Raw genomic sequence first — 13,308 nt, 5'->3', positions numbered from 1 at the left:
CACTGACACTCCTGTCTCTCCAAAGATTAAGGGCCTGAGAGACAGCATCGCTGAACTGGAGCAGGATTACTTCCTGTTTAAAGAGGAAACTACTAGCATACTCTGCCAGCTCCAAAGCCAGGCCAGCCACCCCAGTATGCAACTACTTCAGCAACTCTGCTCTGCTGTCAGACAGCTGGAGGAGACCAACCAAGAACTGTAGCAGGAGTTAAGGAGTGTGAAAGAGGAGGTGTTGAGAAGAGAACAGCACAGCCAGGAGCTAGAGAGACAGCTGGAGGAGATGAGAAACCAGCCACACAAGAACACTGCAAACTTCACAAACATGGCACAACATCAGCACTGTGCCATCACACAAACTCACAGCACCTCCACCCCAATAACCCTTCACTGAACTCTAAGAGGAAAGACAACATCAGCAGGCAGAGCCATCCACCTACCACAACACCACCCAACAGAGAACTGAGGAGAAAGGACAATACTGTCATCCTCTGTGACTCCAGTGGCAACCACCTCAACCAGAGACGGCTTTTCCCAGGGAGGACTGTGAGGAAATTCTGGTGTTCCACCACCGGCTCCGCTCTGAAGCTGCTGAGAGTGGGTGTATTGGGCACGCCCTCTCACATCATACTGCACACTGGGACAAACGACCTCGGAGCCAGAAAGGTGGATGTCGCTAAAGATCTGACTGATGTGGTGAAAACAGCTTCCAGGATCTACCCCAGTGCTAAGGTCATCATCTCTACCCTTCTCCCTCGCAGAGACATTCCACAAAAAATCATTAACGCAATTAATACAGACCTAGTTTTTGTGCACCAATGTCAAATGTGCACATTGCAAACCATCAGCACATCACCCATGGCTGCACATTCATGGAGACAGCATGAGATTATTTGCAAAATCCATCAAGGACGTGGCTCTCAGGAGCCCCCAGAGAACATGCCCTGTCAGCAAGGAAAGGGTCACACAGCATCCTGGCAGACAGTCAGACAGCTACGCCATTGTTGTGGCTGGTAGATGTAGTTCAGACACCAGTGACCTCAGCCAGATAAAAAAACATGCTGAAAATTATATGTGACAATCTATTAGCTTAATTACCTACAATGTGAGTTTAGTCAAGCATATTCTTTATTCTTTTATTATTATTATTATTATTATTATTATTATTTATATTATGTAATGCATTTTGATTGAGTCACTATATTTCAAAACAATATTGGGTCACAAAATCATATATTATTCTTTCTAGTAAATAGAAAATTTCTCAATGTCTTCATTTGAAATAACATGCTACAACATTCAGGGGATGTTCTCTTCATCTTTTGGAGAGAAAAGCACTAACCCTGATTTTTTTAAAATATTGTATATAGTTCAGATATAATTATATTACTTGAGACTTGGAGTCATTTGAAGTCTCAAACCTACACTCCTTCAAACTACAGAGAGTTATTTATACCTTCAATCAAAAACCCTCATGTTAAAAATGGAAGAGATTCAGGAGGAATTATAGTTTGGTTTAAAGAGCATCTTTTCCACTATATTCAGCCTGTAAAAAAGGGAAAACACATCTGGATGAAACTTAATAAGGAACTCATTTGTTCAGATGAGGAAACTTACCTATATGCAGTGTATATCTCCCAATACATGTCCCCCTATTATAATGAGGACACCTTACCTACACTACAGTCATTCGGTTTCAGTCTGTAGGCTCTGTACTGTTAATGGGCGATCTGAAGGCAATAACTGGAAAGGAACCAGACTACGTTAGCTCAGCTGGATATAAATATATTAACAGTACACATATACAGCAAAATCAACTCTTTACTAAAGCATGTCAGAGCTATGACAACATGATAAACAGACATGGAAAACACGTCCTGCAGCTCTGCTAAAGCCTGGGTTTAAATAGTTAATGGCAGGACAAGGGGAGACTCTGGGTCGATTTACTTACTGCTCACCTTGAGGCAGCAGCACAGTGGACTATGCTATAACAGATATAGACCACAATAAGATCAACTACTGCATGGTGATGTCAGAGCTTCCTTTCTCAGACCACATTCACATAGTCATTAGTCTAAACAAATCAGCATATTTGCCGCCATCTGATCAGAAAATTAAATCGTATTCCCTCCCCACCAAATTTATATGGAAAGATAACAGTCCTGCATGGTTTGAAGCTGAGCCCCACAACATTCATGTTTAGAAAATGATAGACACAATTTTCTACACCAAATTTGGACTAGACAAGAAAAGTATCAATTTGGCAACAGAACAGTTAACTAAAAAATGTTATACAGTGGCCAGCAAAGCCCTGAGAAAAATTTACTGAAGTAAAAAAAGAAATTGTTAAAGCCGATTGGTTAGACAAAGATTGTCAAACATCAAGAAAGGAATTATGATCATTATCAAATGAAAAACACAGAGACCCTGCAAACCAGCACACACAAACCACATATCATCAAACCTTTAAAATAATCAAGTCACTACAAAGAAGGAAAAGAGCTGAACATATGACAGGCTGTCAATGAAAATTCCTTTTGGGATTTATGGAAAAATCTGTAACCCAAAACTTAGACAGAACATTTCGGAAACCTCTGTTCACAAAATGAACCAAACCTTAGCCAAAAACATCTGACCTCCCAACTAAATAATCTGGAACACGCAATAAAAGATAAATTAAACCATTTGGACACCCCCATATCATTGAATTAACTGACTGAAAAGATGAAATCCATCAAAAATAAAAAATAAAATCAAGTGACTTGGATGGAATATTTTATGAGATGATGAAAGACAGCAGCCCCAAAATGAAAGATGCCATTCTTAAATTATTTAATTTGCTTTTAAAATCAGGACACTTTCCTGAGAATTGGAAGGAAAATCAAATCACCCCAATTTTCAAACAAGGAGACAAGTACAACCCAAATAACTACAGGGGCATTACAGTAAGCAGCAACCTTGGGAAACTATTCTGTTGCATTATAAATAACAGATTAGTACATTTAATTCAAGAACACAAGACACTAAATAAATGTCAAATTGGATTCATGCCTAAACAGAGAACATCTAATCATATCTACACACTCCACTCACTTATACAGAAATATGTTCAGCAAACAAAACAAGGCAACATATTTGGCTGCTTCACTGACTTTAAAAAGGCCTTTGATTCTGTTTTGCATAACGGACTCTTCCATAAACTCATCTAGAGTGGAATAGGAGGAAAGACATATGATATATATAACCAATTATATCAATTAGACCAAGGGAGTTCATCAAGGCTGCAGCCTCAGCCCAACTCTATTTAATATTTATATAAATGAATTGGCCACAACCCTTCAAGAGTCACCTTGCCATGGACTGATCATTGATGGCAGAGATATCAAATGCCTCCTTTACACTGACGACCTCCTGCTGCTGTCACCTAATGAAGAGGGACTTAATGAAAGCCTCATGATTGTAGAAAAATATAGCAGTGATTGGGCCTCACCAATAAACCAGTAAACAGAAAGAACAACCCAGGAAGAATACATTCATGATTGGCAGCATAAAGTCACACAAGTACATAAATTAAGCTACTTCCACAGAATCAGGACTGATTATAAATTGGCACCATATCTGATCAATATTAAAGACTATCGTCAAAGAAAGATACTGTCAAAGTATCGTCTGATTGAGCATAGTCTGTCCGTAGAGATGGGCCGACACAGGCAGAGCTGGAGGCCCAGTGAGGACAGACTGTGTTCACACTGCACTGAAGGAGTCGTGGAGGACGAGCTGCACTTCCTCACTCACTGCAGTAAATATGAGACAATTAGAAACGCTTACTTTACAGAAATAGCTCATATTCTATCTGAATTCCATGATATAAATGATTTAGACAAACTCTCATATCTTATGGGAGAGAAAGTAGATTGCATTTAGCTGGCAGCGCAGTATGTGTCCTCCTGTCATCATATGAGGGAGAGAGGCTGACCCCTCATGATATTAGAGCTCTATTGAAACTGCTATTTTAATTTCCTTTTTTCTTCCCTTTCTCATTGCTCTCTGTATTTTACTTTGTCATTTGTTTGTATGTTATTTTATTTTATTATCGTTATTATTTATTTATTGTATATACATGTTTTTTTATGTTTGTAATATGTTTATTACTCAATGCTTTGGCAACATTGTACATTGTATACAGTCAGGCCAATAAAGCTAATTTGAATCGAATTGAATAGAGAGAGAGGGAGAGGGAGCACTCCATTTTTCTCAATTTTAGACAATTTTATTTTTCACTGATCAGGCAACCTTATTGTGTGAAGGTAAAGTAAAATGGAAAAATAACTAGTTTTAGAGTCAGTGTTACCTGTATTGTGAGAATCAGAATTTATTGAATATAGAATACAGTTTTGGAAATATAATGAATGAATACCATTGCAGTGTTGATGGCAGAGAAACAAATTAAGTATAAATAATTTTAAAATAATCTTTATTTTATTTTAGTCATTAGTCATGAGGTGAAGTTGTTTTAAAGTTTCTCTCTCTGTCTCTCTTTAGCTCAATCTCCTTTTGAAAAAGAAACCTGACAATAATTATTTGTCAATCACAAACTGGTGACAGACTAAAAAAAAGCATTGTTTGAAACTGTCACCTCCAAACTAAGGACATGACTGGAAGATGCTTGTAGCTTTGGACGCTTTCATCATACAGAATACAAGAGCTGCTACCTGCTATTTTTTTTATCTGAATTGTTATATTGAGTTCCCTATCTGTCACTCACTCGACATTGTGTTGATGTAGTGACACTAGGGGTCACTCTTGGGAGCCCAAGACACCTCTGGTCTTTGACAAAAGGCCAATGAAAATTGATGAGTGGTATTTGCATGCCACTCCCCTGGACATACGGGTATAAAAGGAGCTGGTATGCAACCACTCATTCAGATTTTCTCTTCGGAGCCGAACGGTCATGCTCACTGAGCTGAATTCCCACAACTGTTCATTTACCTCTGCTGGATCTGATGGTGCATTTCAGTGGCTTCTCCCCCCTCTGCACTGGTGCAATGCAGAGAATGCCCCTGGGCGCTTCGGCAGAAATAAAAGAGTAGATTTCTCTAAAAGAGCGGCACACACGGAACGTCCTTTTAAAGACACATCTTTCTAAAGATGCTTTTCCAATTGTGTGTTATTCCTGGTTGCGCTCGTTATCTCTCGCCTTCTGACGGTCACGATCGCTGTCTTTCGTGTCTGAGCACTGCTCATGCGGAGACAGCGTTTGTGGATGGTCATGTTCTCATTGCGAGGACATGTTCATGGCAACGTTGCGGTCGCGGCTCGTCTTCATAAGAAAGCAAGCCACCCCAGAGGCTCCCCGCCTCGGTCCTCTTACCCACGGGTATGAGGCCAGCACGGCTAGCACTGGGGGCGATTTGGGGACCCCAATGGGACCGCCTCCGCCGGGTGTCCCCCCGCAGACCTCCCATTCCCCAGCACGCTTGTCTGCCCTGATCGGGCTTCCGGATGAGTCCGCTGGCTCGTCTCATGGCGAGTTCGACCTCTTATTCAGAGCTCTTGAGCGCAGCATCGGAGAGCGGGCTCGTCCAGTCGGAAGCCGCAGCTGGGCTCCTCCCTTCGGGGATGATTGCCCAGTCACAGGTTGACGTGGAGATGACGACATGCTTTCCCAGGCAGCCACGAGCGTCGGCTAGAGTGGAACCCTCTGCTCTTCCCTGAACCCTCGCGGCTCTGTGATTGGTTCCTGGGCTCGCGGCGCAGCTCAAAGCCATGCCCTGCCCCGTTCTTTTCTTCCTGGAAGTGCATGAAGAGCTGACAAGGTCGCGGGAGGCACTTTTTACTGCTGCTATAGGAACTGCACGAGGGAGTTCTACCCCAGGATTGATGCAGGAACTTCTTTCGGGCAGACGTTGTCCACATTAGTGGTCCAGGAGCACCAACTTTGGCTCAACCTGGTCGAGATGGGTGAGGCCAACAGGACACAATTCGCTGCTGCCCCCATCTCCCAGGCTGGCCTATTCGGCGATACCGTCAAGGACTTTGCCCAGCAGTTCTCGACAGTGGAGCAGTAGACGGATGCTAGCCGGCATATCCTGCCCTGGTGTGCACGGCCGTCATCCGGTGTGCACGGCCGTCATCACGACCACCGTCCACCACTCTATTTGGCAGGTTTGGCGCTCCAGCGGCGGTCTCCCGCCCCTGAGCACCCAGTTGTGGCACAAATCCACCCCCGATGTGACAGTCTCCATGGGTCACGAGGACAGGCCTTTTCTTCCCCCATCCCAGGCTGTTCCGGGGGTGGTCACAAGGAGCCAGGTAAGTGCTTCGATGTCCTTAGACTCGGCACGGCCACGACGTGGTGTGGCACCTCGAGTTCCACTCTGCCGCGAGGCCCCACCTGCCAGTACGTCCGATGACATTGTCCCTTTGGTTCCCCTTGCGCGGAACTTGGACGCGTGGCTTGCGCTTTCCAATCCGTCGTGATGGCTGGTCCGGACCGTCCGACTCGGCTGCGCGATTTACTTCGCCGGGTGTCTGCCCAGGTTCAGTGGTGTCCACTTCACCTTGGTGAAGGATGAAAACGCTGCTACCTTGCGTGGAGATTGCTACCCTCCTACGGAAGGGCGCGATAGAACCTGTCCCTCCAGCCGAGATGAAGAAGGGGTTTTACAGCCCCTACTTCATCGTTCCGAAAAAATGTGGTGGGTTGCGGCCAATCTTGGACCTGTGAGTACTGAACTAGGCTTTACACAGACTCCCGTTCAAGATGCTGACGCAAAAACGCATTCTGGTGAGCGTCCGGCATCAAGATTGGTACGCAGCGGTAGACCTGAAGGATGCGTACTTCCACGTCTCGATCTTCCTTGACACAGACCCTTCCTGCGGTTTGCGTCCGAGAGTCAGGCATATCGGTACAAAGTCCTCCCTTTCGGCCTGTCCCTGTCTCCTCGCATCTTTACGAAGGTTGCAGAGGCTGCCCTTGCCCCGTTAAGGGAGGTGGGCATTTGCATTCAACTATCTCGACGACTGGCTAATCCTAGCTCATTCTCGAGACATGTTGTGCGCACACAGGGACCTGGTGCTCTCACACCTCAGCCGACTAAGGCTTCGGGTCAACTGGGAAAAGAGCAAGCTCCTCCCAGTTCAGAGCATTTCTTTTCTCGGTTTGGAGTTGGACTCGGTGCTGGCCTGTTTGAAGGCATTCAAACAGAAAATAGCGGTTCCACTGAAACTTTTCAGAGGCTCCTGGGTCATATGTCATCCTCGGCGGTGGCCACCCCACTCGGGTTGATGCATATGAGGCCACTTCAGCACTAGCTCCAGACTCGAGTCCCGAGATGGGCATGGCGCCACGGGACACATCGCGTGGTCATCACGCCAGTCTGTCACCATCTTTTCAGCCCTTGGACCGACCTCTCGTTTCTACAGGCAGGTATTCCTCTAGAACTGGTCTCCAGGCGCATCGTGGTCACGACAGACGCCTCCAAGATGGGCTGGGGTGCTGTCTGCAATGGGCACGCAGCCGCCGGCCTGTGGACGGGTCCGCAACTGCATTGGCACATCAACTGCCTCGAGTTGTTGGCAGTTATGCTCGCCCTGCAGAGGATTCAGACATTGATCCAGGGCAAGCACGTGTTAGTTCAGACAGACAACACGACAACGGTAGCATATGTCAACCGCCAAGGTGGTCTGCGCTCTCGTATGTCACAACTCGCCCACCGTCTCCTCCTCTGGAGTCAGCAGCACTTCATGTCGCTGCAAGCCACTCACATCCCGGGCAACCTCAACACTACAGCGGACGCACTGTCATGACAGGTTACCCTCAGGTGGTCTAGCTGACTTGGAGTCGTTTCGACAGGCACAGGTGCACCTGTTCGCCTCCCAAGAATCCTCCCCACTGCCCGCTCTGGTACGCCCTGACTGAGGCCCCCCTCGGCATAAACGCGCTGGCACACAGCTGGCCCCCTGTCATGCGCAAATATGCTTTTTACCCCAGTGAGCCTACTTGCACAGACCCTGTGCAAGGTCAGGGAGGACGAGGAGCAGGTCGTCCTGGTAGCACCCTACTGGCCCGCCCAGGTGTGGTTCTCAGACCTTATGCTCCTCGCGACAGCCCCCCCTGGCAAATTACCCTGAGGAAGGATCTTCTTTCTCAGGGACGGGGCACCATCTGGCACCCACGACCAGACCTCTGGAATCTCCATGTCTGGCCCCTGGACGGGATGCAGAAGACCTAAGCGGTCTAGGTCTAGACCTGCGGTGGTAGACACGATCGCTGAGGCTAGGGCCCCCTCTACGAGGCACCTGTATGCCTTTAAGTGGCGTCTGTTCGCTAAGTGGTGTTCTTCCCATTGGGAAGACTCCCAGAGATGCGCAGTCAGATCAGTGCTTTCCTTCCTGCAGGAGAGGTTGGAAGGGAAGCTGTTCCCTTCCACCTTGAAGGTGTATGTTGCCGCCATAGCAGCACACCATGACGCAGTTGACGGTAAGTCCTTAGGGAAGCACGACCTGATCATCAGGTTCCTAAGAGGCGCCAGGAGGCTGAATCCCTCCAGACCACGCCTCGTTCCCTCATCGGACCTCTCTGTAGTCCTTCAGGGTCTACAGAGAGCCCCCTTTGAGCCTTTGCAGTCAGCCGAGCTTAAGGCACTCTCCTTGAAGACTGCCCTCCTGACTGCACTCACTTCCATCAAGAGGGTAGGTGACCTGCAAGCATTCTCTGTCAGCGAAACATGCCTGGAGTTCAGTCCGGGTTACTCTCACATGATCCTGAGACCCTGACCGGGCTATGTGCCCAAGGTTCCCACCACCCCTTTAAGGACCAGGTGGTGAACCTGCAAGCGCTGCCCCAGGAGGAGGCAGACCCAGCCCTGTCGTCGCTGTGTCCGGTGCGCGCTTTACGCATCTATTTGGATCACACGCAGAGCTTTAGAATCTCTGAGCAGCTCTTTGTCTGCTTTGGTGCACAGCGGATAGGAAGCACTGTCTCCCAAGCAGAGGATCGCCCACTGGCTCATTGACGCCATAACTATGGCATATGTCACCCAGGACATGCCGCCTCTGGTAGGGCTACAAGCCCATTCTACCAGGGGTGTAGCGGCTCCCTGGGCCCTGGCCAGGGGTGCCTCTCTAACAGACATTTGCAGAGCAGTGGGCTGGGCAACACCCAACACTTGTGCAAGGTTCTACAACCTCCGGGTGGAACCGGTTTCGTCCCAGGTAGTGGCACGCAACACAAGCGGATAATCCCGGGATAGCCGGCCGGGTGTATCGCTTGCACATAGCACCTTCTACCTCCTTTTGTGCTGATGATATGCTCCAATAATTCCCAGTAGTGTTCACAAGTTTGTTCCCTGGTTGACTTCCTCCGAGCCCTGTGGCAGTTGAGTTTTCAGAGAGATTCGCTGCCGGCCCAGCCACGCGCTAAGAGCCCTGTTCTGGGGTACGTGCTCCGCATGTGGTGGTTCCCTGTAAGGCTAACCCCATGCAATTATATATCTTCCGCTAATTCGTTTCTCTGTTGGCAAACTGTGTCTTCCTTGGGCAGAGCCCCTCTGCACCAGTCTCCATGTTTGTAGTAACTCCTCCCCCATTGGGCAGGATCTACCTTGAAGACTCTCCACATGGTTGGAAAGACCATGTGATGTATTTTTCCACTTAAATATCCCCCCCTCTCTTTGGGCGAGGTGTGGTCTCTGCTGTGTCTTCCCCTTGGGAGGGACACCCCCCGACTAGACCTGGCGGCCCAGTCGGATAATCCCCCTTCTTTTTTAGGGAGTGGAAAAAAAGAAGGGGAAAAGAGGCCACGACTGGGTTAAGCCTGTCTCTATCTTTTGGCTAGAAGACTTGTCCCCAAAAAGGGCCGTTTGACACTCATAACTGTGTTGGGGGAGGTTACGTGTCGACCTGGTGTGCTTGCTATGAGGCACACAGTAGTCTGCCCACCACACACTGCCAGTTCACGTAACACAGTTCAGCCAATTGTGGCATTTCGTATAGGGATCCCTAGTGTCACTACATCGACACAACATCGAGTGAGTGACAGATAGGGAACGTCATGGTTACTTGTGTAACCTTCGTTCCCTGATGGAGGGAACGAGACGTTGTGTCCCTCCTGCCACAATGCTGAACTACCCGCTGAAATGGCCAGACCTTATATCGGCTCCTCAGCATAAAACCTGAATGAGTGGTTGCATACCAGCTCCTTTGTCTGGGGGAGTGGCATGCAAATACCACTCGCCAATTTTCATTGGCCTTTTATCAAAGACCAGAGGTGTCTCGGGCTCCCAAGAGTGACCCCTAGTGTCACTACATCGACACAACGTCTCATTCCCTCTATCAGGGAATGGAGGTTACACAAGTAACCATGATGTTTCCGCTTGTCATGTATGCAACTTATATATACAAAATCTGTTTGAGAGGAATCAACAAAGCTGTTTTTGATGGGATTCCACCCCCATCCTTATGGTGCTCAGAGCAGGTTTATACAAGGACAATAGAGAGATAGCAATTGACAACCAATGTATTCTCTTCCTATTTTCTTCAATGAAACAGCCAGATAAATGTGCAAGCCAAGGAGTACTACATAAAGGGTTTAGAAGTATGCCAGCAGTACTTTAGAACATAATCTCACCTTCATTTTGCTCGCTGGGTTCAACTGTAGGACACCATGGAGTGTATGAATGACAGTGAAATAAAAGATAAATAAAAGACAGAGGATAGTTTTACAATATTCATTAAATGATGATGAGACAATTTACTCACAGATAAAGTCAGATTTTTTCAGACTTTTCTAATCTACTAGTTAAAATTATATTGTAGATGATCAGACAAAGTGACATGGCTTGCACTTAATTAAATTACATTAGGTTTTTAATTTGAATGAATATAAAAGTTTTTACATTTTGAAATATAGATTTTTATGCTGCTATATGTTCTTATTGTGAACCTATATAAATTCAGTTACAGAGACATAAATCACGCTGAAGGTCTCGCAAGGAGTAAATTGCGCAGACTCTATCCAAACTTCACCCATTGGCCGTTCGTGGCAAACATTACCTATTCATGTGCACAAGCCTAAGGCTTAAAGGGATAGTTCACCCAAAAATGAAAATTCCCTCATAATTTACTCACCCTCGTGCCATCCCAGATGTGTATGTCTTTCTTTCTTCTGCAAAACACAAATGAAGGTTTTAAAAATAATATTTCAGCTCTGTTGGTCCTCATTGCAAGTGAATGGTGACCAGAACTTTGAAGGTCAAAGTCAATTTGGGCATATGCCATAGGTCTTATTTGGACTTCCAAAAAATTGGAATATCTTATTTGGTTTATAGCAATTGGGTTAACGTGTTTTCATGATGCATCAACTATCCACATTTTTAATGTGCATGTAATTGTGGTCAATTAACTAATATATTAGTGTCATGTCCTCTTGCTCTGCCATTTCCCATAATTCTCTAGTTTAAATAGTGTGACTGAGTCAGACAGACTGCAGAGGGAGCTGCAAAGGTTTGCATTTCTTTTTTTAAAGCTGTGCAGAACTTTTCAAGGATACAGTGCAGTCAGGATGAGTTATGGCTCAGAGGGAAAGCAAACTCTCTCTCTCACTAAAGGAAGAGCAAAAGAGAACAGCCCAGGCGCATGACTAACTGGATACATCAGATACTGTTAACTGGAGATCAGGTGGGTTTACTCAACTGTCCACTTAAAAAACAACTGTCACACTACGCTCAAACACACCAATCAACATCCATCAGATTTGAGGCATGCGTAGTCACGGCCCGGCCCCGCTCTCCTCCTCGTCACAGTAACATTAAGGAGGGTCAGAAATTAAGGGAAGCTCAGGGCAAAAATGCCACCAAAAATGCCAAAAACTATAAGTATATTAATGGCATGGGTCTTTGATACACTTTGATAAAAAGCACACTGATTTGCACTAATTGAAAAATAAACACGTTGGTTTAACAGTGCTTGCATTTTTGTAAGGGCTGCAATTTAATTTGGTTGTATATTTAAGCGGGGAATATTGAAAACATTACACACAAAATGTAATCCTTTAAAAAATAAAATAAATATTCACCTTCTAAAATTCAGTTCCAGAATATTCTTCTTTTTTTTTTTTCATCTTTATTATTCAAAAGGTAATATTCAGTCCATTATATTATATTTTGCTTTGCTAATTTGCCTCTAAAATTTCAGTGGTTCAAATTTGGTTGCAAATTCCACCTTTTACATCCTGGCTTTTCAGGAAAAGCAGTTGGTTTTATTATTATTATTATTATTATTATTATTATTATTATTACTGCGTGTTTTTTTTAATTTTTTTTATCAAAGACATATGTCATTAAAATACTACCATAAAATTCCCTGGAAATTAAAAATGAGAAGGGCAAAAAAATGCCCTTGTTATGAATTATAGTTTTTATTTGTAACTTAGTTTATATCTTATATAGTTCTTAATATTCTTTTATAGCCCTATTTACACATGAGTTGATGAGTTGAAGATGACATCAGTTCTCAATGTTGAAAATGTGTATTAATGAATTGATTAAATTGAAGTCAACAGATGAGACTTAAATGGTTAGGTTGAAATCATTAAAACTCATTTTTTACCACTCCACAGATATAAGATTAACAAACTATAGTTCCCCTTCTGTCACTCACTCGACATTGTGTCAATGTAGTGACACTAGGGGTCAATATTGAGAGCCCTGAACACCTCTATTCTTTTGAGAAAAGGCCAATGAGAATTGGGGAGTGGAATTTGCATGCCACTCCCCCGGACATACAGGTATAAAGGAGAAGGAATACCCACTCTCATTCAGATTTTTCTTTGGAGCCGAGCAGTTGTACTATCAGCGAGCTGAATACTACTGCTGTTCCATTCACCTCTTAAGAAGTGTATGCTGTTGGATATACGGCACATTTCCAGCAGCTTTCTCTCCTTCTGCACGACGAGTGCAGATTTCACCCCTGGCCGTTTCGACAACGCTAAAAGAGTGTATATTCCTGCTAAAGAGTATATTTTTTCTATTAGAGCACACACATTGACGTTGAACGTCTTTTTAAAGACGTGTCTTTATAAAGATGCCTTTTCGTTTTTGTGTGATTCCTGGATGCGGACGTTATCTCTCCGCATTCGATGGCCACAGGCGCTGCCTCACGTGTTTGGGCAGCGATCACACTGAGGCAGTGAATGTGGATGGTTCATGTTCTCATTGCGAGAATATGACCATGGCAAAGTTGCGGTCGCGGCTTTCCTTCTTCCGAAGCGGGAAAACCACTCTAGCTGCCCCTCGCGCTGCACCTTCTACC

Source organism: Myxocyprinus asiaticus, chromosome 37 (assembly GCF_019703515.2).
Source record: "Myxocyprinus asiaticus isolate MX2 ecotype Aquarium Trade chromosome 37, UBuf_Myxa_2, whole genome shotgun sequence".
NCBI classification, from domain to species: domain Eukaryota; kingdom Metazoa; phylum Chordata; class Actinopteri; order Cypriniformes; family Catostomidae; genus Myxocyprinus; species Myxocyprinus asiaticus.
The sequence above is the reverse complement of the archived record's forward strand: the minus strand, read 5'-3'. Positions refer to the sequence as shown.